This window comes from Bos mutus, chromosome 2 (genome assembly GCF_027580195.1).
Source record: "Bos mutus isolate GX-2022 chromosome 2, NWIPB_WYAK_1.1, whole genome shotgun sequence".
In the NCBI taxonomy this organism is placed as follows: domain Eukaryota; kingdom Metazoa; phylum Chordata; class Mammalia; order Artiodactyla; family Bovidae; genus Bos; species Bos mutus.
The window spans coordinates 83,792,051-83,816,898 of NC_091618.1; positions in this window are offsets into that span (position 1 = coordinate 83,792,051).

Sequence of the window (24,848 nt, forward strand, 5' to 3'; positions counted from 1 at the left end):
AGCCTGGAGGACTACGGTCTATGGGGTTGCAGAGAGTCAGACACAAGCACTGAGCATACATACATGAATATCAGAATAAACGTGGGTCCACAATGATTCCAGAGATTTTAGCCACCAATTCTGGGAACTGATTCACTTACCACTACTCATTCACCACTAACTTCTGTAAGTTCTCATCTTGAAACTAGTCATAGTTGAGACAGAAATATTTCTAGGATCAAAACTGAAAGCAGGTAGATGCTGTGGTTGTGTAGCTAAGAATATCAAATTTTTCTGAACTGGATACATGCTGAGGTTACTGAGATTTGGTTCATTGAACAACTGGGTGACTATACATATATATATATATATATATATAGAACATATCATAGTTCAGACATGACTGCACACTTGGGATTTCTTTTAGCAACTGAATAGGTGTTATGTATGATATATGTATGTGTATATATGTGTTTGTGTTTGTAGGAGAGCTACTCAGCAGGGTTAATATAAGACTCAGGTGTCAGTTCTTTCCTTGAATACCAAGAACCAGTGGTCTCACTGGAATGGTATTAGGCAAATTGGTGTCAACAAAAGAGAATGATATAGAAGGTACACGAAAGCTAAGTGGAGGATTAGGTTGAATCCTATTTCCTGGATAAACTTCTGTTAGTAAAAAGCATTCTGACGTATCTTCTTGCTAGTACCCAACTTGGACAGATCTGAATCATTCTTTTAAACATTATTTAATGTCAAGACTTAGTATTCTTGAGGTCACCAACTTTCTTGAACAATGGAAACTCATGATGGTGTATGTGAATGATGTAAATTGGTGGTTCTCAAATTCTACCATGCATCAGAGTCATCTGGAGAATCTTTAAAGGGCAAGTTCCAAGATTTTCTGTTCAGGACTTCAGGGGCAGAGCCTGAGAATTTGCAATTTTAACAAGTTCCCAGGTAATGTAACTATTGCTGGCTGGGGTGAGCACACTGCGTGATCCACTGGAGCCACTCTATTTCCATGCATGTGCTTTATAATTGTCCAATCAAATGATGTGTTCAAATCACCATGTATGAGTTCCCTCCTCACCACCCTCCACCTCCAGAATAATGAATGGGTGTGCCGTCAAGTAAAGCTCTTGTCAGTGATCAGTGGAGAATCATGGAAATTAAGTCCATGCCCAGAGGAGCTACTCTTTATTAGAGGAATTAGCTGGCTTATTTTAAAACAAGCCACATTCCACGGCCTGTGGTAGAGATTGTGAACCACAACATCCTTTAATGACAAAAATGATAATAACTCACCAGCTTATCTTCACTTTTAAGTCTATTGTATGGCATGAGATGGACTCAGAAAAGGAATTAAGAAGCATCAGAAGGGAAGGCCCTGAAGGGAAGGCCACACAACTGGAGCATATTGCCTCTTTTTCTGCAATATACCCAAGAAGTTTTCATTCAATCATTTACTTATCCACCTACATATCAAGCAGTTATTGGGTGCTTGCCACATACCAGGAATTGACCCAGATGCAGGGATTACAATTGGTAAAATATAGACATAGTTTCTGCTTTTGTGGGGCTAACATCTTAGTGTGGGTGGGAGGAAGTTGAAGAGAGAGAGTGAAAGAGAGAGACAGAGAGGGAGAAAGAGAGGAGAGGGGAGGAAGAAAGAGCACGGACAAATAAAAAGTAATCCAGAAAAAAAATCACAGAGCAATGAGTAAAATGGAGAGAAATAAAACATTGACTTGAGATCAAGTGACAGGTTACAGAGTGTCTATTTTGGATTGGATGGTCAGGAAGGTCATTCTGAGATGACATTTAAGCTGTGACTTGAATGACAAGCTATGTGAAAGATCAAGGGCTAAGAGCCTTCCAAGCAAGGAGCAACTAGTGCAAAAATCTCAAGGTGGGAGTGAGCTTGGCAAGTTTACAGAACGGAAGATCAGCATGGCTGGAGCATCATGGACCAGAAAGTGAGAGATACCAAATGAGGTTAAAGAACAGGCTATTTGAGAATTACTGATGTCATTTGATTTTAGGTGTGATGAAAAAAGCCTTGGCTGGTATTATCCTGGTGTGATTGATATAAGGATGCAGTGGACAGACAGAATATCCTCCAGAACCGGGAACAAAGTAGAAAACTGGAGACTAGTTGGGAATCCATAGTATTATGGGGAAATAATAGTATTATGGTGGGAAAGATGATGGTGGCACTGGCCAGGTAGCATGTCAGATTCTGAGAAAATCTGATCAATTAAGTGTTGCTGACTTTTTTAATATGAGTATGGGGATGTGCATTAGGGAACAAGATCTATATACAAGATCCTTGTTATTCAACAATGTGATTCAAGAACTAGTAGCATCACATCATTTGAAACTTGTTATAAATGCAGAATCATAGGCTATAACTCAGACCTGCTGAATTAGAAGACCCCTCAGGTGACTCATATACACATTAAAGCTTAAGAAGCCTTGTGCTAGATTACTATCTTGATCTCCAGGGAGAACAGTGCTACTTACGGAGACAGAGAACCCTGAGGCAGGAGTCAGTTGGGGTGAAGGGATGGAATCAAAGTTTCTCTTTCATGTGTGTGAATTTTGAAACATTTATATGACATACAAGTGGAGGCCTCAAGTAACAGTTGGTTACATGTGTCTGGATTTCTTTGGAATGGTCAGGGTTAGAGATAAAGATGTGGGGTATGTTCGTATCTGCGTGGTGCTCACTATCCAGTGGATGAATGGATGAGCTCACTAGTGAGAGAGTACAGACAGAGGACAAGGCTGAGAAAGAGCTGGATGCTCTAAAGTTTAGAAGTCCGCTAAGAGGACGAGGTAACAAAGGAGACAGGACAGAAGAAAGCCATGAGATCATGATGCCATGGAAGCCAGGAGAAGAAAATGTTTCAAGAAAAAGAGGGCAGTCAACCATGCTGAATGGTGCTGAGAGGCTAAGTCAGAGAACAGGGCAAAGAATGCTGGGTTTGGTGACATGGGTGTCAATGGTGACTTTGGCCCAAACTGTTAAAATGGTGGGAATGGATGTTTTTGTAAACAGATGAGAGGATCTGAGATAAGTGAGTAGAGACAGAGCTTACAGATGACTTTTTAGACTATCTGGGAAGTAATACAATTTTATTTCATTGGTGTCCGGAAACCAGCAGCACTCTCGGTTTCTCTTGCTGTAGCCGAATTTCTAATGTGTCCTTCCAGATATGTAGAGTGGAAACTATAAAAGGTCCTAATCCTTGTCTTCAAGAAACTCATATTCTGGGACTTCCCTGATGGTCTGTTGGTTAAGACTCCGCACTTCCACTGCAGGGGGTGTGGGTTCAATCCCTGGTCAAGGAAATAAGATCCTGCAAGCCATTCAGCGAGGCCAAGAAATTAAAAGATAAAAGCAACAACAAAAAAAATCTCATAATCTAGTGATAAATAGAAGCACATAAGTAATTCAGTGCTCTGATAACTCAGAATTATTAGGATTTATGGGCTGTGTTGGTAGCTCAGATTGTCAAGAATCTGCCTGCAATGCAGAAGACTTGGGGTTGATTCCTGGGCTGGGAAGATCCCCTGGAGAAGGAAATGTCAACCCACTCTAGTATTCTTGCCTGGGAAATCCCATGGACAGAGGAGCCTGGCAGGCTAAATTTCATGGGGTTGCAAAGAGTTGGACATGACTGAGCAACTAACACACAATAAACTGGGAAGAGAGTTATTATTTTTGCTTGCATTCTGCTAGACATATTGCAGATATTATCTTATTTAATCCTCACTATATTCCTTTGAGGTTATCCTAATTTTATTGTTGGGGAAATGAAAATTCAAAAGTACTCAGGACTTATTTTTGTATAACTAGTCAATGGTGAGGCTAAAATTTGAACTCAGGTCTGCTGACCCCAGGGCTATATTCTTTGCAACAACATGTTCAACTTTTCACTGTGGATAAGAGAAGAAGTAAAAATTATGCTTAGCAAAACTGTGAGTGACCTTTTATAAATTGAAACACAAGGATTCCTTCCTGTATTAATACAGTAGAGTTATATGTTACACAGTGTTTAGAGGTCAAATTTCAAATGATGAAAATTATCCTAAAAATTTTTTTATTACATCACTCACATGTGCCTGGGAAATGCTCACATGAGAGCCATTTAGGAATTGACATCAGCTGAAGAAATGTCAGACTTATGTCTTCCTTCTTACTCAGAGAAATACAATCAATGAGGAGACTTACCTGTAATACTACTATTATTGGGCATGTACATATAGCTTCATTAACATCAGTTAAATTCATATATTTGGCAAATCTAATAAGAGTTAATATTAACTGAAAACTTACTATGTATGACCGGTGGACCAAGAACATTTCATGCATTTTCCAATTCAAATTTTAATCTACCCCATGAGCTTTTCATCTTTTCTGACTATGGAAAGACTGACTTTCCTAAGGTCACAGAGTTAGCAAGTTGGAGAATTGCTTTCCCAACTGCAAATGACTCCAATGTGTATGTGCCTTCCAGTCTGCACACGGTCTTCCTGGCTTGCAGTCTTCTCACCAGCCAAACAGATCCCTACTGTTAACTCACCGGGCTCCGTAACCATGTGGCCTACTCATTCCTCACTAGCTGTAGCTTCCCCCTTTATCTCCACCTCATACTTTCACTCTTTTCTCTACTAAGACTCCCTTTCCTTCTTATGTCCCTGCTGTAGCTCATTAGTATCTGTGGATCAGCTAGGAAGTGTATAACAGAATCTGTAAGGAGGAAACAAACTCCTGGAGTCAACAACCATTTAGGACCATGTGACCTGACTTAATATAAACACAATAGCTACATTCTTGTTAAAGTAAAAATTAGCTTTTTGTCTTTCAAAGTTGTCAGAGCAACTGTGTTAAAAGTTTAGATGTCTGCAAGTACCATCTAAAAGACAATAAAAATACTTAGTGTAATTCAGTTATAATTTAATATTTTTATTAACATAAGCCCCCCTTTTGGAGAAGGCACTGGCAACCCACTCCACTACTCTTGCCTGGAAAATCCCATGGACGGAGGAGCCTGGTGGGCTGCAGTCCATGGGGTCGCTAAGAGTCCCACACGACTGAGCAACTTCACTTTCCCTTTTCCCTTTCATGCATTGGAGAAGGAAATGGCGACCCACTCTGGTATGCTTGCCTGGAGAATCCCAGGGACGGGGGAGTCCCCCCTTTTAAGGATTATTTACAATTTTTGTTCTTGCCATCCTCTTTCCTTGACTCTCTGGATAGTGTCCAATTTCTGTAGCTAGCTAATGGGCATTGCTACCACCCCCTTGCCTGATTGGATAAGGAAAACCTGAATTTTAGGGGTTTACCTAAAGGGGTTTTTCCCCCAGTCCTCTTTGATTCTCCCCAGGCTTTGAGTGTTAATTCTCTGTCTCAGGAAATTGCCCTGCATATTGTGAACAACTGTTGCCTTCCAAGTTCTTTTCTTGATGGTAAAGAGATATCTGTGATGTGACAATTCACTTAAGTTCAAAGCTTAAGATACAAGGGAATCAAAGGTTAGGAGTGATATCAGAACTTGGTAGACTGTCTAGTGTGGCTTTCCCATCCTCATTTGTCATCTCTGTTGTATTTAAAGCTGGAAGAAGACAGTGATAACAAGTATGTTTGTTTACCTGGTGACGCTTGGCTTGGAAATCACTTCTGAGACATAATTTTAGACCAGATAGGCTAGATAATGTTGTAGTGACAAACAGCACCAAAACATTAACCAAAATAGTATTATTTTCAGTCATTTACACTTTCTGCTGGTCCAGGTAACTCTCCCAGGGTTCTCCATGTGGAGACCAAGTGTTCCAGGCTGCTTCCAACTCATGGCACCTTTCTACTACACTGCTTTTCTACTACACTACTACACTTTGTGTAGTTTAAGTCTTTAGGTAAGACTTAAAGGTAAGTCTTACCTAGACTTACCTTGTCTAGGTAAGTCCTAGACAAACCCTAGGACTTCAGGGTTTGTCTAAGCAGAGAAAGGGAGCATTGGGAATTGTACATTGGCTCTTGAGTACTTCCTCCCCAAAGTGACTTCCATGTCTCAATCTATTGGCCAGAGTGCAAAAGGGACCAAGAAGCATAGCCTTTTATGTGACTAAGAAGGGTTGGAAAAACAAGGTGGGCACTAGCAATGTCCATTACAGACACCTTTGGAAGATTTTTTCCCAGCCTCATGTTCTTGGACTTTAGATGCTGGGCTACATGAGATAAGGCCTAAGGTGAAGAGTTTGTAGGCTAAAGGCAAAATGGTTTTTCTTGAAGATATCACCAATGTCTTTATCCACAAGCCTGCATGATGAACTTCAAACATTTTCTTGTATGCCATCTTGGCACAAAGACCATTAAAGAAAAAGACCATTAAAGAAAAACAGACTACTCCCCTTATAGTCATGAGTAAATAAATATAGTTTTACAAGATATTTTACAAGGTAGCCAAGGACTTTGAATTGAAGGCCTAGATCTGGATCCTCTATATAAAATAGGCAAGTGTGGATTTATATATTCTTAATTCTGTTTTTTCCAAGGTTTGTTGTAGTAATTAAAAATTAAAATCAAGTTTTAGGCAGCAATGATGAATGAGAGAGGGAATGTAGAAAGCTCAGGTACAGACTCCATGGATAAACTATAAAGCTGTGAGCCTTCTCTGAGGGGCAGGAATGGAATCTTTCATTTAACACATCTTCTTAGTTTGTTATCCTGGGATCTAGTTTGATACCAGTTTCTAATTATGAGAATAGTGATCAGGCCCCAGTGCCTTACAAGCATCATATATATGTGTATACAGTCTCACCTCTAAAATTTCAAGGTAATAGAAAGTAATCTAATTATGTGGATAATTAAAAAAACCAAAGTGCAAGTTTAAAACTTGTACTTTTATGACTGCAAAGCAGGCTATCAAAATGACAGGGCGTCTGGATGTGATCGCTGCACGCACTCAGATTAAATGAGTGCATTAGTTGATTGTTTCTGGTATGAAGATAAGCAGAGAAAAGTATAATAATGTTGGCGTTTAAGTGGACCTAATTAGGCTTCAAGTTTAACACTCCATTAAGATGAATGGGAAAGGGTCATCCCCTGTTCAAGCTGTGGCATTGTCTTAGTGCGTCTGGATTTTGCCTCTGAAGACAACGGTCTGTCAGCATACGTTCTCACAGTCACCCCTGTAAAGCAGACTGGAAATTTAATTCTTTTAAAATTAAATCTCAGGTTCTGGAGGCTGCAGTAAAATCCACAGGGAGATCTTAAATCTTCAACTTCTGCAGCTGTATTAGTCATAAACAACAACAATAACAATGATAATTCTTTCAGTTATCTATTGGAACACTCAAGTGCAGACTTCAGTGTTTCCTGAATATAAACGGCTGAAACAAACAACCTCCAGTTTGCCATTGAAGGACCCTGTCCATGGGAAGGGTGAGTGACTTGGATAAAGTTACAGAGCATGTCACTGGTAAAGCCAGAAATAACATGGAGAGGCTGCTCAGTTTTTGTTGCAGTAGTCTGTCATCCATCAGGGAAAGGGAGTAAGGAATAATGATCTCATCTACTAAACTGAGTGCACATGCATTTGAAAGAAAACCTAAGAATCAAAGGGCAGCACAGCCCAGTAGGCATGTTTATAGGGAGATGACTGGGGGAATTCTCCCACTTCGCCACATGGAAATGGTGTGTAAGTAGGAGAAAAGTTTAGTCATGCCAGTGGCCAAGGTGTATGGATGTGATTTAAGAACTATGACACCGAACCACATTCACAGTCATCACCCAAAAGAGCCACAGGGTCATTGTCTGACTTTTAGTGACTGGAGTGGAAAACTAGGTGTCTGGAGATGGCATAAGGAGAAACCAAATATAGCTTGAATTCAGTGGTTAGGTAAATGGTTGTCATAGTTTTCTGATTCTTTGGGAAATAGTATGACTACTTCTCCAAACAGTCTCAGGACTGGTAACTTGTAATTCTGGTTATGCTATAGACTTGCTACATGTCATTGGACAAATAATTTTCTCTTGCTAAGTTTCAGTTGTTTCTTTTTTAAAATTAGTAAGACGAAATTTTGTCTGCTTATCCAAATTCTAGGTTTTGTGGCTGTGTTATTCAGTAAGAAAGGACGTTTTGGGGTACAGCTGATGTCTAGATAGACCCATTCCTATGTCCAACTCTTTGCTAAATGTGAAATTATTATAAAATTTGGAACTATTTAAATGAGTCCAGTTGTAATAAAACAATAGAAAATTTTTAATTAAACCAGCTGTAGAATCATTGATCTTAGCAGATAGGAGTTAGATGGAAAGAAATGTAGTTCTCCGAGTCAACTTCTTTCCAAATGCTGTTATTCATTATTTCAGATCCCTGACTCATGATATGCCATTGCTTAAACATTTCTAATAATGGAGAGTTGAGAATGGGCCATCCTTTCCCAGTGCTGGTCATGTTGGCTTATTAGTTCTTCTCATTCTGTCTTGAAATGCTTTATATCGAATGATACTAATCTTGACTCGGAGATTACAATGTCTATTCCTTCTGCTATTTTTATAGTTTTTAGCTATCTGAAGCAAGAAAATATGTTAATTCTCCGGTTTTCTCTTTTTCATTCATTATGAGGTTTACAGAAGTTTTCATAAACTTTGTTGCTTTAAAAATGTCCCTCAAGCTTTAATATTTCATGAAGACTCAGCTTATACATTTTTATATTATTATATTTGATTATTCTTACTCATTGAAAACAAACAAATTAGTATTTGGAATATATTCTTTTTCACAATATATTTCATTAATTTATTTTGTTTGTTCTTGGGAAATCTAATTAATTTGGATTTATCCTAATTAATTTAAACAATGATTTACGTGTAGCTTGCTTTGCTCCAGAATTAGTCATTTGATGTTATTTATAGTAATGCATTCATAAGATAAAAAACATAGAAATGGCAGTAAAAGAAAAGGTAAAAAAGTAAGAGAGAACTGGGTAAAGTTTACTATATAAAATACATTTATGAGGTTATTGTATATTTGTGGTGAGTCCAAATTTGATTTTGAAATTGCTAGCAGCCAATTCAAAGAGAGAAATAAGACAAGTTATGGGACTAGTAACATCTAAAATCCTCAAAAAGACAGAAAGAAACTCAACAATTTCTTATCAGTATGAGAAGTGATGTCCTGAGAACATTTTCTCCTGAGTTCTTATGTGAAAGACCCTCTTTAATGAAGTAAGAATATCTCTAACAACATTTTTATAGCGAATTCCACTTCAGATTTTGTAGGGTTGTTCCGTGATATAGTAATACAATTTCCAAGTGCAAGTGCCTGGTACTCAGTAAAAGCTTGTAATGGGTAAGTTGTGTCTCCCCAAAATATGGTAAAGTCCTAACCCACCATACCTCTGAGGGTTACTTTATTTGGAAGTAGGGTCTTTACAGATGTAATCAGGATACAATGACGTCGTACTGAACTAGGGTGGGCCCTAATCCGATATGACTGGTGTTTATAGAAAGAGGAGAAGAGACACAGGCACAGAGGGAAGATGGCCATGTGAAGACAGAAGAAATAGTAGCTATGCTGCCACATGCTAAGGAATGCCTGTGGCTATCAGGAGCTGGAAGAGACAGGAAAGATCCTGCTTTAGAGGTTTCAGGGGGAATGTGGCCCTGCCAACACGTTGATTTTGGATTTCTAGCCTCCAGAACTGTGAAAGAATGAGTTTCTGTTTTAAGCAATTCAATTTGTACTACTTTGTAAGTAGGTAGCTCTAGGAAACTAATATGGTGCTCAATAAATATTTATTAATTGGATAAATATGTATGGATAAGTTATATGAGTCAGTTGACTAGGGCTACTCAGAAATTTAGTATACTGTTATGATTGGGGCTTCCCAGGTAGCACAGTGGTAAAGAACCCACTTGCCAATGCAGGAGATGCAAGAGCTGCAGGTTTGATCCCTGAGTCTGGAAGATCCCCTGGAGAAGGAAGTGGCAACCTACTCCAGTATTCTTGCCTGAAAACTTCCATGGATAGAAGAGCCTGGAAGGCTACTGGCCATGGGGCCACAAAGAGTTGGACACAACTGAGTGACTAAGCATACATACACAATACTATGATCCACTATGAAAAAAATTGACAATCCCACCAGATATATTCATATCCTTTTCTATTTTGACTAAAGTCAGAATTTCTGCATAGAAGATGTGTTTATTATAGGGTCTATAATTAATAATCCATGATCAGGAGTTTTAATGTGTAGATTCATTTTATTTCCAGTGACGTACAACTCTTCTTAGAGTTTTGTGCAGTATCCAGCGTATAATAGGTATTTAATAAATGCTTATAGGAATAAGATAAATTCTATTATTACTTGATAAATAATGAGGATAGGGAAAGGTCCTGTCCCCAAATGACATTATTTTAAAGGGGACATGCTACGCTTATATATTTTAATTAACCATGTCACAGGAATCCTGTTATCTCCTCTTGTGATTTTTACTAAGTAGGGGTGTTCCTGCTTCCTTTTCATTAGTCCTTTTCTCAAAACATACATCCACCCACGACTTCAATCCTTATCATCTCCAACTATCTTCAAGAAATCAAATAAATCAAGGACTCCATAAACACTGAGAAGAAAATAAAATGAAAAATGATCCAAGAAGAAAAACAATGGCCTGATTCTGGCTGTAACACAGTCTTCCAAAGTTGTTGCAAGACCAGTTCCCATCTCTTGAGTACCGGCTTCACCTCCTACTCTCTTCTCAAGGCAGTCAAATGTTGTGATAAGATAAAGGTAGAGACTAATAAACCATAAGCCCACTGCAACTTATGAAAGCTCACCAAACACGATGAACAGCATGCATGATGAGCTAGTTTAGAAAACAAGGAATCCATGATTTTTTTTCAAAAACCTAATAGTTTATTTGAAATGAAAAAACTTTAGGGAATCATTGAACACCTATGAATTAGTATACCTTCAACTTACACAGCAGAGGTGAAGTCGCTTAAGTTTTCAGCACAAGACACATCATTCTGGACCCAAGAAGAAGAAGAAAAAAGCCCAAACAAAACCAAACAGAAAAGAAACCTCAAAACGTGGTGGACAATCTCTCGCAGACCTGTGGAAATATGGAGCAATTGAATGGTCACGTGCTTGCAAAAAGTTCTGTTCTATTCATTCTTCCTAGATTCATTCCACTGGCAGTTCCACCCCTGTCAGGAATATAATGGAGCACAATCTCGAAGCTGCCCTGCCTTGTAACATTCACAGGTTCTCTCTGCCCCCAAATTTGAGCTGAGGCACTTCCCTTTCTAAAGAGCAGCATCTGGCCTCTTCGTGCGCTCATTTGCATGCCAATACTGGATTGCTCTCCCAGCGCACAGCTATTTAATAGTGGTGCTGGTGTCCGAGCTCTGGGAACAAACCAAATGGTTTGGGTGTGCTTTTGTGTGCAGTGCGGGTCGTTGCTACAGTGTGCTTATTAAGAATAGTACACATTCATTATAACAAGATTGCTCTTTTGCTCAGGGGCCATCACGGCGCATTCTGTAAATGAATTAACAGTAGCATGCATTTGTGTATTATGGGCCCTGAAGATGCATTTGTTTATTAAATAAATCTGCAACACAGAAAGTATAGTTGAAAAAAAAATCTAGAAAATAATCAGAGTGCGCATGTACACTAGCTATTTGTTTGTGTGTGTGTTTTTTTTAAACCTCAACATCTTGGCGAGTTTTCCTCCTTTGTTTCTTTAAAATAACCAGAGATCACAGGCCACATTATAGACTAACAGCCTGCAAATATTGATGCAAAAAAGGAAACCAAATTCAAGTTACAGAAGCACAAAATATTTTCAAAAGTGTTATTGTAAACAATCATGTACCTTAAAAAAGAATTTAATATTATGCTTCTTTTGCTTTTATTTAAAATCTTTTGTTATTCTTAAAATTGTCTCTAAAAATTACTATTTTTATATTTGGCTAAAATTTAGCATGCATCATGTATATAATTTTCCCCATAGAACTTTGATTTCTTTTGAGATACAAACTCTGCTTTTGCGGCATTTAGTTAATATCGATCCATTTGTTTCCAACCTTTCGGCCCAGGTATAGCTAGTATGAGTATATTAATAAACATGAGTCATCTGTTGGATTTTATTCCTGTTAACTAATGATTTTTTTAAAGCTCAATGGCAGTTCACAATTATACTGAGAACTCAGAATATGTTTTAGATGTGTCTCTTCTATATTTCTCTCTACTTATATTATGTAACTTGCTGTTTTTAATATGTAATCTGATATATTGTGCACTTGTATAATGGAAAGAAAATGGAAATATTTAAAAGTATAAAGTGCTAAAAGTATCTAAAGCCACAGCATGGATAGTATGAAATCTATTAAAACAACTTGAGGAAAAAAGGGAAGAAGAAATAGTAATATACTCAAAATTTTGAAATTCTTAATATTATTGAAAACATGAATGTCTTTTAAAAAGGAATTTTTTTCATATTTGATTTCTTGAAACCTTTCTATAAAATCCAGGGGTACTACATGAAATTTGCCAAAATAGTTTAAAAGGGAAAACCTGGTATAATGACTGGATTAGGACTTCATAGATTTTGGGCTTAGCTCAATATCTATGACTATTAAATATACCTAGCTGATTGCTACATCTGCAAATAAAAAAATGTGTTTTGTATGAAACATAGTAGGACTTGCTTCATATGAAATGAAAGATATTCCATATGCAGAAAAATACACAGCTGTTTGTAGGAAGATTACACTTTTCTCCTACATAGAATCTTAATTACTTAGCATTTTGTCCTTAAGGAAGTAGTATTGAGCTCTGCTGTATATTCAGGTGGGGGCAGAAACTCTACCATTGTAACAATTAATTTGATAATTATTTAAGGGAGAAGAAAATATTTGAAACCTAGTTTCTTTTCTTTCATCTTTTTTTTTTTTTTTTTTTGGTAAAAAGCTGTATTTTCCAGAGCATTTTATTTATTCCACTGCAGCTTTTAGAGAGGCCAGCCAATCAGAAGGTCTGTAAAGGCCCAGGCCCAGACTCAGTGCTGAGCTCCAAATGCGATTCCAGTCCTGACAGGGGGATTATAGGAAACAGATGACTTACGCTTCTAATTTGTGGCCTTAAATTGCAAACAGAATTTCAGGAGTCGAGCAGAGTAATAAATGGCAATAGAAAAAGCCACACACAGCCAAATCAGTATGTGGTGGTTGTAGGTTAAACTAAATGGGAAGAGACAGGTTATGATGGTTCAGTGTATTACAGAGAAGAAAGTCTTAAATTACCAGTGCTGAGAGGTATTGCTCCACGGCAGATAGCATTGCATTGTGCAGTCCACAGATATCCCAAGCAGAACAATAAAAAAGCAGGTTTAGCATAGAACCTGTTGCTGGAGGAATCATTTTTTTCCCCCCTCTTTTAGAAATGGAAGCGGTGTTTTATGTTTGTTTTGACCTCTGCTGTATACTTGGCCCCGTAACATCTGTTTTCTACTGTTGCCGTTTTTCACACCAAATTAAATGTCGAGGAGTCAGATAAAATAAGTTCAAAATATGTCCAAATTATTTTTGTTGACTTCCAACAAATGTCTCAGTAACTCTTTTCACACGGAACGATACCATTTAAATGCCAATGTAGAAATTATTTTCCTTTCAACATTTTAAGAGCTAAAGAAAGGGATTTTGAGGTGTACTTAAACTTGAGAAATATTGCATTGGCCTTTTTGGTAACTTGTATGACCATTTCAGATTTGCTTTAAGGCTATTTCATCATATAAAGTTATGTACATTTGTTGGATAAAAATTCCAAGAAAACTGTTTAACAACAGCATATAATGAAACTATCATTCAGAGCTGCTTTACCATAAATACCAGTTAGAATCAAAAGAGACCCACTGTTTATCACATGGAAACCAAAATGTATTTGCTTTCCTTTATAATCTCTACATGTGTGTTTGTGTGTACATGTACATAGAGTCAAGATGAGACTGACACAAATTTCTACTGTCATTAGAAGTCTGGCTGTCATTAGTCTGTGATATGAAAATTCTAACATGGCATTGCATTTTCAATCTCTAATCCAATAAACATATTGATAGAAGTAAAATTTCTTTCTTTGAAAAGAATACCACCATCTTTTAAGATCCAACACATCTGCATGTTAGAGTTTGGCAACTAATTCATGATAAAGATTGATTAAAAATTTATCTTCCTGTCTTATTTATTGATATTATTTATTGCCAATATATCAAAATAACACAGTTTTTCTAGTGAATGATAGAAACAGGGCTTACTTTAGTCCACAATGCTGTGCTTGAAGGGAACTCAAGTAAAATCTATAGTTTTTCTTCCACTTTCCTTATGAACAAAAACCCTGTCTGTCTAAAATTCATATATTTTAACTGCTATATTAACTTTAAACTTGAACTTCTTGCTTTATATGATGAATGAAAACTGTTTTCTTGTGAGTAACCTGGGGAAAAGCAATTTTGTTGTACTCTTAAGCAAGTCTGTTGATAATCACTGAAGACTGACTAAATAGATTTTGATTAATCACTTGCAGAAATTGTGCTTTATATTCTGTGTTATAGTAATATCAATGTAGGTTATAGCAATTTCTTTGTAGATGATGTATTTTTTGTTTTTAAATCACCTGGCAAAACGAGAAAACAAACCTTAGTTGAAAGCTTTTGTCTCTAAGAGAAAACTCTTTTCATGCCTGTCTTTTTTTGAGAAAGGCTCAATTATTATTTGTGTCATAGTGGGAAGACTGGGTCTCTATAGGGCCTGAACCTTTTCAAACAAGAGATTGCTTTTGTTTTTGTACCCATCAACACTGATCACCTAATTAAATCTGATATCTCTGGCTAAAGTAGAATGATTTGTAGTATTTCTTTGGAGCTTACTTAATTAGTTTAAATGTCTTTTGTGTGGTAGACGTGGTGATATTTTATAAAATGGAGCTGAAAAAGGAGGATGCAAAATGCAATTTTGCAAAGGATGGAAAAGACGGGAGGTGAGAGGGAGGGCAGACCAGTATGACCAAACCATGAAAGCAAGGTGTAGTTCCCAATGCAAAAGCTTGCAAGCTGGAGTCATTCATTAGTTGAGACCATCAAGCAGATCTGACCTGGAAAAAGGCTTCCTGTCAAATGTAGGCCTGGGCATCTGTCAGGGCCTCAGATTCTACACCTTGATCAGCCCAAGACACTGACACCATTTTCTTTAACAAACACCAACAGCCTTTTTTCTCCTTCATTTTAACATCTCTCAGGGGTTGAATTCCCTTTCTTCTCTGGCTCTGTAGAGAGTAAAGGGAGCTTGTTAACTTGCTTAGATATTTTGACTGCCGATGCTCTTTGGCCACTTGCCTGTGGTAACAGTGTCAAAGCATAACTTGGTATAATTGCTATATTTGCAGTCAGAAGAGTATTCTGTCTTTATGTTCAAGCTGCTGAATAAAAAGGAAGTGTCATTTTGGAAAATCCTGTAAATTATCCTCAAAGTTCAGGCAAAATACAATGTGTGACATACCTGGTATGTCTTGTTTTCATTTGCCAAGATACAAAAGGGGAAAGTAAGGGAGGTTTAACTATGTCAGTTAAAACTGATACTCTCCTGTGTTTCTTATGCTGTGAAACAAAATAAAATTAAACTTAAAAATGAAAGCAGCAGAACTGGTCTCTTTATAATTTAAAAAGTAACTGGAAAGCATTATAATTTTTAATTATCCATTGTGTCACAATTTATACACAGTATGGATTAGAAATGAGAATTTGTGATGGACCTTCATTTAATAGAGACGTGCATAATTTACAGACATTAGTATTTCCCATTTGCAAGTGGAAATTAGGATTGTAATGGAACTTTGTCTTATTGATAGGTAATGATAGATCTGAAACCATATTTATTATAAAATGAACTTTTAAAGTTGATAAAGTTGTATTCACTCTATATTTTGTATGTTTTCAAAGAGTTGTTATAGTAGGAAAAACTGCAAAATGAGATTTGGTTTTTTTTCCCTTAATACATAGCAATGTGAAATTTGAGGCAAATAGTGATGAATGATAGAAAACTATGGATATCCTTCTGGCCTTTTCCACATGAGATCCGGGTGTATACATCTTCAAGGATGATCCTTCCAAAATGAGTGCCAGCTGAACATTATGTAACACTGGGAGGCCAAGGGCTGCCAGTGCTGGCATTCCTTAGTCTGAGAAAAATCATCCTTCTAGTTAAGTAGACCCTCCCTGTGTCTCACTAACTGTACAGAACTGCATGCTGCTGGCAAGTAATGGCTTGTAATTAGTGTGGCAAGCAGGTAATGACTTGAAGTCACCTGCCAATTGTTTCTGAGTATTTGCTGTGTTTCAAAACCCTGAGCAAGTGGGAAAGTCATGGGGGGCTATCATGATGTAAACAGAGAAAAAGGGGAGGAACACAACCAGGGAACCTCTTTCTAAATTGGATTTCTCCCCAGTTGTTGCTTATTTTACCCCTAGGTCCTCCCTGAATGGCCCTAGAAAGGCATTAAGGATTGGCAGGTTACTTTACCTGCCTGCTGCTCCTGCTGGGAGAGATGGTGCTTGTTGAGAGATTTCGTTGCTGTTTTGGAATCAAACCAGCCATCTTAGTTGCAGCCTCTGCACTAGAAAACTGGGATGGAGAGAGTAATAGCAGCTCAGCTTTTTTAGAAAAGAAGCATGAATTACTGAAACCCAGATTTTACTTCCCTATTACAAGAAAACTTTCTTTCATGAGCTTTCCCGAACTTCATGGAGAGCTTTGGTGTTGAAGCAAGAAAAGCTGAGCCTGTGCAAAATCAAGACTAGAACACTTCTCTCAGGATCCCCCACAGGGTTTAGACCAGTGCTTAAGGCACAAAAATGCATATAAGGTCCCAGGGAGTAACATAATTGAATATTTTGAGAGGGGGGTGGGGAGGGAGGAAGTTAACAGTGAGCTGGACAGTATGTGACCTTTCTAAACTTGAACCACAGCCATGTCACTACAGTCAATTGCTAGAATGTGGGTCCAGGGCAGCCAAATTTCCTAAATTCTTGAGAGGAGCCAGAAATCTGGAATTTTATGGAAAAATATCCCAGTTTTAAAACATTGAACCTCATTTAAAAAATTTAAACCTTTGTGTGAGTGAAACAAAATCAGTGGCCTGATTTCAGGCCACACAATGCCGGTTGATGATTTCTGTTTTCCATTAATTCTTCTTGGTATCTTTTCTTTTTGTCATCTTGTTAGATTAGTAAAAAGGAAAAAACAAAACAAAACACAAAAAGGAGACTCAAATATGCAACAAGTGCTACTTGGCTTTTACAATTTTCTTGTGATTGTTACGTCTAAATGCCTGGAAGAGAACTTCTTAGGAAATGATCCCACACAATGTCTGCCTGACTTTGAGCTTTCCCTGTGCTTTGAAGGCTTCCTTTGGGCCAAATGTGTGGGGCCCTTTCAAACTTGAGAGGCTTTTAGAAGAGCCTCTCTGAGCCCTGACTGACTGGTTCTAAGTCATTCTTGAGGAGAGTCCATGACTCCTCTCAAACCAGCAGTCCCAAATCTCCAAAGAAAACAGTTTAGAAGTTGGGAAGGCCTGGATTTTATTTGATCTGGTCTCTGCCTACAGACTAACGCCTTGACCCTAAGTAAGCCATCTGTCAGTTTAGTAGTCTCCATTTCTTAGCTAGTGTGGTCCAGATTAGACCAAAAACGCTTAAATCATTCCTTTTGTTAATCTTACAGATGACTAGACTGTTGTCAGGAGACTTAATAACCAGGTAAGCACTTTACACTGGTTAAAATCCAAATCATAAATATGCTTTATATTTACTTGAATTCAAACCCTTTATGCCCTTTCAGAATATTTAAAGAAAACTAGTAAATGTTCTTGATAAAGTTCATTTTCAGTTTAAATAGTATCATAAAAAATCATGTTCTGACATCTAGAACACATATGCAATTACATGAACCAATTTTGAAAATTGAAAAGCTGATTAGAGTAAAATAGACCTAGTTTTTAATGTATTTAATAATATCTGAAGGGAGAACTTGCTTTGCTTTGGGGGCTTGGCCTACTGGACAAAATGATAAGTGATTTTTTTAAAGGCCAAGTTATTGTTCATTTACATATGAGTAAGACTCATCTAGCAGATCAAGGTTAATAGAGATTAATCATACAAAGAGAAAATTTATTAGGTTTGTATGGGAGTGACTCCAAGCAGTGGTCTGGTCACTCTGAACATGCCAGTGACCTGAAGAAAAAGAACTTGTATAGGTGTCTTTAGTCCAAGAAGCAGGCTTTAGAGGTGGCCTCAATATAGTTTTAAAAATCATCCTGTCTCTATTTCAGATTTCTTTTCTATATGCCCTTACTGTACTTTTGGAAGAAATATTTCTAGTTACATACTGTTAAACTGCAAAATTACTTGCTTATTCATTAGGTGGTTTTGGAGGGACAGAAAGATAATAGAAGTACTAGAAACTTTGTTCTCAAACTGAAAAAGAAAAATTAAATCTATATGAAAGCAAAAGTGTCATCAGCCTAATTTGTCCTTTTCCAAAATTATTTTTTCAATGTAGTTGACTAGACAATTTGTGGACACCTTTATCCTCTTTCTACCTGCAATCAGTTTGTATCTAGGTTCTCTTTAAAATAAAGATGTTAACATCAGTTTCACATTTAGCTGTTTGGTTCCAGTTTTTAGATTCTGATGGTTCAGCTGCACAGTAATTAAGATAAACTTAATTTCTTTGAAGTTCTTTGAAGTTTGTTTTTTCAAGGTAAAAAATAATTCAGCACCTAAGTTGTTTGAAGATCCAGTTTAGTTTAGAAAGGACAAAAACAGAACATAGTATAGAGAACTATAATATATCCGAATGTATAAGTTAAATTACACGGGCTATTTAAAGATTAGAGAAGTTGTGTTTTTTAATTGTTTTAATCATTGTTTTTTTTCTGAAACATCTGACTATAACTGAAAGGGCTTAACAATATGCTATGATTTTTGCATAGTCTGATGCCTAAAGATATTAAATATTACTCATCTTCCTCATCTGTTTGCTCTTCTATGTGTTTCTCTCAGTATTAGAGAATTAAGTGATAGATTTAGTTTTCTACAAATCTATTTGCAGGAATAGAGTAGGACTGTAGTAGAATTTAACCAGGGAAATCCAAACACATATTATGAACAATTACATTAAAAAAATTGTGATACTTAGGTGGTTTATCAGAGTGAAATTGAAAAAAACTAGCTCATCATAACTATGTATAACCATCAGGTCTGTGTTACATTAGGAAAAAAGTCCCTTTGAGGTCAGATAAATTATTCTGCTAAATAACTAGAATTTTGTATTTTAATTTGCAAAAACTTAAAAGCTAAAATTGATATCAGGCTTTTGAAACAAAAATTTAAATCATTTACACCCAGGTTTTTATGAATCTTTATCAGAGTTTGTGTATTTTATCCAATTAAACTATTTTCTTTTAAAAAGCTAGCTTCAGTGGGGGTTGGGGGAGGAAGTGGATGGAGGGAGAGGATACCTCAAGAGGCATGAACATAAATTGTCTTAATTTCTGAGAAATGTGGGTCTGACAATCACTTAAGACAATATAGTTGATATGGCTGTCAGGACGAACTCTTCTCAAAAGAATGTTTTTATAGAATATCATTGTGACACTTTGCTCAGATGAATGTCTTTAGCAGTATTTGATTAATGTAACGTAATAAAAGAGATGCACACCAAAGTGTCTGTACATGTCTTGTTAAGTGTGTTTGATTCATTATATGTGGTTCTCAGTTCTTTCCTCTTTCTGCAGTTCATTTTTTATCATTTCAATAATATATCTATAAATATGAAAAAGTTGGCACTTTCAAAGTCTTTGACATATATGGCTATTAATTCATAACTCTAAAAAATTGTATCTTTCAACCTGTCATTTTTAAGCTTGTAGAGTTTATTACAGTAAGTAACCTGTGTTAGAAATTAGATTTTGAACTTTAGCAAGAAGATAAATAAGCTCATGAACCTAAAAGTTATAGAAAAGACACCTAGAAATAGTTCTGAGATAGAATCACATGAAACGATCAGTGATTAAAGATATAATTTTAAACTCCCTGAAGATATCATTGAGATTTATATTGGTTGCTATTTTTCAGGTTATTTTGTTTTCCAAATCCAAAAATCAAATATTGAACAAGTGTGTAATGAAGAAAGCTATCTGAATTCAGTTTCATGATCATCTTTGTTGCAGTGGGTTAATGGGTTAAACTTTATGGTTTATATATCAATGACACAGATGGCTTAAAGTGAAGATATTTTTAAGACAAAATAAAAATGGTACTTATTTATATCTGCATTCTCAGAATTACTGTTTTAGTGAGAGTAAGCCCTATAAGGTAAACACTGTTTTACCTCCTGATGAGGTGGGGGTAACATGCCCAAGATACACATACTTTAAGGGGCAGAGTTGGGCTTGGGACTTGGAAATAGGAACTCCAGAGCCTTTGATGTCCTCTGTTGTTGTTTAGTCTCTAAGTCATATCCGACTCTTATGTGACCCCATGGATTATAGCCACGAGGCTTCTCTGTCCATGGAATTTCCCAGGCAAGAATACTGGAGTGGGTTGTCATTTTCTTCCCCAGGGAATCTTCCCGACCCAGGGATGGAACCCGCTTCCCCTGCATTTCCTGCATTGCAGGTGGATTCTTTACTACTGAGCTACCAGGGAAGCCCTTGGCACTCTAGAGGGCAAGCTAAACATGAAATATTTTCTTCTAGGTACCTTTGGTTCCACTTCACATCCTCTACTGCCTAAGTAACAGCTTGCCCCCCACCCGCCATGTTCCCTTCATGAGTTCAATTAAGAAAATAATGGCCAAACATTAGGATAGTGAGTCTGAAGTGTTCCACGTAATGAGCTCTGACTCACAGGATGCTTGGGGAGTTTTGGGTGCCAGGCTAGCACATCATGTGTGAATAAGCTCATGGCGGAGACCGAGGGTGAGGTCTGAGGCCATGGTTTATGTTGGAGCCTCACTGTGTTCTGGTGACTCATGTACACTAAACAGCAGAGTCATGAACATTTACACACACCCAATATCAAGTTTACTCTGAGTCTGTTCTCTTGCAGCCGTTTTACAGCCGTCTCTACAAAGCAAAGAACTTATTTTGGCTCTTTCACTGGAGGATGAGGAGAAGTTAAAGAACAGACCGCCCAGAAGTCCTGGTGGTCCCTTCCTGGGGAGGTAGTTCCTCCTTTGAGCTCTGAGACACCCGCATGTTACTTCTGCTGCATGCACTGCATGAGTTTGGGGTCAGTTAAGTAGAGACCTAGCTCTTGGCAATGTCTTCATTGCATCTGAGACCTCAGGCAATTTCACTTATTATTCTTGGGTATGATTTTCTTGGAAATCTATAAAACTTATAGAATAGGATAGGGAGCATTTTTATGCATTTGTAGGAAATTAGCACAGAAGAAATTTTAACATTATTTTCAGCTGTCACTTAGGCAATTGCTTCAGCTCAGGGATGACCAATGCCAGAGCACTGATTAAGGATGTTAATTTTATTCATCTTTGTATCTGTTTAGTGTCAAGTGAGAGGAAGAGAGGGTTTCAAATGTGCCCTGGTAAATTTTTTTTTTAAACACAGGGCTTTTTGAAACTAGAAAAAAGTCAGAAATCTATGCAAGGACTAAAGGCGAGTCAAGAGAAAAGAAACATTCACCGTTGTAGGTTTGAAGCACACAGGGCATCTTCCAGGCCAGGAGAAGGCCTGGTCCATGGTGTACTGATCAGAGAGCAATCTGTTTGGGGCTCAGCAGCACCTTCAGGCCTCTGAGCTCTTCTGCCCTAGCAGGGATCTACTGCTGTTTATTATCAGTGCCATCACTCCAGGATGGGAAGAGGGGGTGGTCTTAGGGAGCCAATTGTGTTGTCAAGAACTGTGTGTTTTGGGGACACATTGGCTAAAATGAATCATAAAATCATAGTTCCAAGTGTTCTTCTGTTCTTGGGTATACAGAATTGAAGAGGAAAACTGTGTCTGACATTTTAGGGTGTTCAGATTTGGCACTTCTCTTCACTATGTGTGTAAGGCAGGTCCCATCACTGTGTGGAGTCTAACTTACTGACCCCTGGAAATGAGGGGATGGATCCAAAGATCTCTAAGAACTCATTTGAGCTTACATGCCATTGACTCTGGACTTCTCTATATAAATATTAAGTAAGTTTACAGTAACCATGGAGAAAGGCTGTGTCCTTGCTGACAATTGTAAATGTCCATGATGTCAAAATGCAGGATGCTAAAAAGTGAAGTTGAAAATGAGGAAGAGGTGTGACAGGGTTTAATCTAAGTAGTTTTGAAGGGTGTGCACTTTTTAGGTTGCCTAAAGTCTGGACTGAAAAATATGTCTTCTCCTAGCATATTTCAGAGTTGGCTAAATTACATTTAAGAACTATTTTGTCCAAAAAGAAAGAGGATGGTAATTAAAGCAAAAGTAGCCCCACAGCTCAGATGACCCCTTTCTCTGATGGAGGAAATCTTTGGATGGTTATTTTTCTACTGAGTCTTTAAAAGAGAACTCTAGTCTTAACAAGGGCTAAGAGCTCTTGTAGAAGTAGGCAGAGGGAAACAAGGGAAGGAAAAATGGCTTTTCTTTAAGCTTTTAAACTTATTATTAAATTCATAAATTAGATCAAATTTATTGTTGAATTTTAAGTCTCAAACATATATAAAAATATATGTTTTTTTTTCCATGTTCCCATCAAGATTTCCATGTTCCCATCAAAATTCAACAATAAATTCATGGCCAATCTTGTTTCATCTGAGACTTCCCCAGCTGTATATTGACTCCTCACTTCCAATGCAGAGGGGGTAGATTTGATCCCTCGTGGGGGAACTAAGATCCCACATGATGTGCAGCACAGCCAAAAAAAAAAAAAATCTTGTTTCATCTATGTCATCACTTAATTTTGTTTAAATAAGATTCTTTTGAAGCAAACACATAGTTTCATCTGTAACAATTTCCAAATACTGTGTATCTCTCAAAGTTAAGGACTCTTTATTTAAAAAACAATTGCAATATTATTAACACAACTAAAATTTTAACCAAAAATTCCTGAACATGATTAAGTATCAAGTCAGAGTTCAGATATCTCCAATTGTCTCATATTTTTCAAAACAATCTATATGAATTTGGATCCTAACAAGGTCCACAGAATATGTGGACACAGAATTGATGAATATGTCTCTTAAATGTCTTTTAATCAACAGGTTTCCTTTGTCCTTTCCTTCCACCCTCCCCCCCTTATCGTCTGTTTGGTGAAGAAACTGGGTCATTTTTTTCTGTGCATTTTCTGATTTTAATATTTACATTTGTGTGTTATATTTTTCCAGGTTTCTGTTTTCTTTTCTATTTCCTATAAATTGGTACTTAAAGACACGATTGAATTTTTTTTCTTTGCAATCTTAATTCACAGATGTGTTGTTGTTTAGTCGCTGAATTGTGTCTGACACTTTTGCAAACCCATACGCTGTAGCCCATCAAGCTCCTCCATCCATGGGATTCTCCAGGCAAGAATACTGGAGTGAGCTGCCATTTCCTTTTCCAGGAGATCTTCCCATCCAGGGATTGAACCTGTGTCTCCTTCATTGGCAGGTGGGTTCTTTACCATTGAACCACCAGGGAAGCTGTCATAGATGTGTAGTGTATTCTTATTAGGAGGCAAAAGTGTCTTATTGCCTCCCTTTCTGTGATATTAGCAGCCATTATTGATTATTGCCTGTATGTCTTAATTTATCACAGGCAACAATATATTAATTCTATTAGTATAATTCCTTTAAACCTAGTAGCTAAAATATTTCTGTTAAAATAAGTTTCCCCTATTTGATTACTCTGAGGAATTATATGTTCATAATTATTTGTATGTGAGACTCGGTAAAATAATAGATTCAACCTTTTATTTAACTATATTTCAGCTCATTTTCTAGCATTCTTCAAAGGTGCCACTGAGAGTTCTGTGTGTTTTAAAATGGTGTTACTTTGAATCCATAGGCTTAAAATACTTGAATCAGAAAGTTTTAAATCATATGGATATAGGTTCAAATCCTGACTCTGACCTGTTATACCAGAAAAAAAATCTTTCTTCTCTTCTTCCATGGTTAAATGCTTGTCACCTGTGGTTCTCTTCTGCAGTTAGATTTTAACTTACCCGGCAAGGTGAAAATCTCCCCAAAGCACAGTTACATGCTCATTTGTTTGAATGTTTGTTTAGTGCTAGATTTCTTAATAGACTCTAAGCTTCATGTGGTTAGGGAACATGTTTTATTTTAACTAAGCATCATATCCGCTTTATATGCACAAGGCCTTGCAAATTGAGTGTGCCTGTAAATATCTGTTTATTGAATGTTGAAAAACATGGGCAAATTGATCTTCCTGAGCATCAGTTTTCTCATCCATAAAATTGGGGTAATAACTTTGATTCTATGAAGTTATTATGAAGATTAAATGAGGGAGGAAGTGCTAGACACCTGATCCATGGTAGGCATTCTCAACAGGTAACCAGTTGTATTTCATATCTAATGACCTTGGACACTTCAACTCGAGCTATAAATTTCTTTGCTGTTATCTCTGCTTTAAGGCTTCCCATGTAGCGCTAGTGGTAAAGAATCTGCCTGACAATGCAGGAGATGCGAGTTCAATCCTGGGTCAGGAAGATCCTCTGGAGGAGGGCTGGCAACCCACTCCAGTGTTTTTACCTGGAGAATCCCATGGACAGAGGAGCCTGGTGGGCTACAGTCCATGGGGTTGCAAAGAGTCC